General features: G+C 39.3%; 1 pseudogene; it reads right to left on the bottom strand.

The window, feature by feature from the left end:
* Positions 1-616: 616 nt before the first annotated feature.
* Positions 617-1,555, bottom strand: LOC147824748 (olfactory receptor 7G2-like; annotated as a pseudogene).
* Between the last annotated feature and the right edge of the window lie 274 nt (positions 1,556-1,829).

Raw genomic sequence — 1,829 nt, 5'->3', positions numbered from 1 at the left:
TCTCACATGTTCTTTAAAAAGGTTCCTTTCTTTCTTTATAGTTAGAATGTAAAAACTTTAGAGTTTTTCCTGTATGAGGGCTGAAAGAAGGATAATCGATGAGATTCAGCTGTCTTACAATCATTTCAAGTAACTTATACCATCAATTTTTGCCAATTTTATAGATGAGGACACAGAATATGGTTGGTGCTACAATTCCCACAGAAGTATAGAGTCAGCCAATAAACAGTCTAAGTAAGTGCTTCACAAGCTATGTGTCCTCTGGCCTTGTCTCAGTAGGACTAACTCTAGGCTATAATTAATAAGGTGGGAGCTATAATGAGGTAGGGGTTATACTCTAGATATTATCTCAGTTTTGCTTCAGCATTGTTCTGGCCCTGTGTACTTTCTCCAACTTGCCTTTTTCCAACAGTTTTCCACAACAGCAAAATTTGATAAAACTAAGACCCCTTCTTCAGGCCCTACTTTTGTGATTTATGTTTGGAAAATTGCAGTAATTTGTTGTACAGCTAGAAAAAAAAATGATAGTGAGTTTTCAAGTCAGGCGTAATGTGAAACATTCTAGGTCACCAGAAATCTTGTCCTTGAGAATTAACCTAGGAACTCAAGTCCAAGGTCAATGACATATCAGAAGAGAAGCTATCCTAGTGAAGAGTCTTTTCAAGGCTTCTTTAATGTCCTTGCTCCTCGGGATATAGATAAAGGAGTTCAGCATTTGAGGGAACACAGAGTACATCACTGAACCCACTGCGGTCTTCCTGGGTGAATCAGTCACTGAAGAGCTAATGTACACCTCCAATCATGTTCCATAGAACAAAGAGACAACAGGTGAGAGCCACATGAAGAAAATAAATTATACTTTCTTCCTGATGATGACATCATCAAAACAAAGGACACAATGTGAATATAAGAGTACATAATTCCAGAGAGTGGAATACCACCACATATGAAACATGAAATGTATATCAGGATGTTATCAAAAACAGTATCAGAACAGGCAAGTTTGATCACCTGAGCAAATTCACAGAAGAAGTGGAGGATTTCCAGGTCTGTGCAGAAGGACAGCCACAGCACCATCAGAATGTCTGGCAGAGTCTGCCATGCTAATTAACAAGGAGACTAGAACAAGCCAAAGGCATAAATGGAGGTTCATGATGACTGTGTATATTAGTGGAGGGCAAATGGCTGCATAGCACATATAGGCCATTATTGCAAGGAGAAAATTTTCTAAGAATGCAAAACCTAGTACAAAACGAGCCTGAATGAAGCAGTCTGTGTAAGTGATGATCTGATACCATGTTTGGATGTTCACCAGCATCTTTGGCATTGTGCTTGTGCTGAAACATATGTTAAAAGACAGATTGGTGAGGAAGAAGTACATAGGGGTATGCAGGTGGGACCCAGAGCTGACAAACAAGATGATGAGCAGATTCCCCAAGATGGTGACCAAGCATATAGATAGAAAGAGGCTGAAGATGAGTGACTGCAGTTCTGGATCATCTGTCACCCCCAGGAGATTGAATTCTGTGAGAGTTGTTTGATTTACAGCTTTCATGTTGGTGATAAATCTGCTGGAAGTTACAGGTAAATGTAGAGTATGTACATGACCAGCAGCAGCCACATTTGGAAAGTTATGATAAGATCAGTCTGTGACAACCATGATCTTTGGAATTGTAGATTTCAGAACTGTGAGATAGTGAATTTCTGTTGTTAAGCTACCCAAACTATACTCCTTTTTATGGCAGGCCTAGCCATTAACACCCTAAACAAACGTCTTCAACAACACCAAAACAAGAATTAAATTGCATGTGAGAACATTTCAGTAGTGC

Source organism: Heterocephalus glaber, unplaced genomic scaffold, assembly GCF_053883595.1.
Source record: "Heterocephalus glaber isolate CG9 unplaced genomic scaffold, H.glaber_assembly_v1.0 deba00001532, whole genome shotgun sequence".
NCBI classification, from domain to species: Eukaryota; Metazoa; Chordata; class Mammalia; order Rodentia; family Bathyergidae; genus Heterocephalus; species Heterocephalus glaber.
Note: the sequence above shows the minus strand (reverse complement) of the source record. Positions and strands in the feature narration are given on the sequence as shown.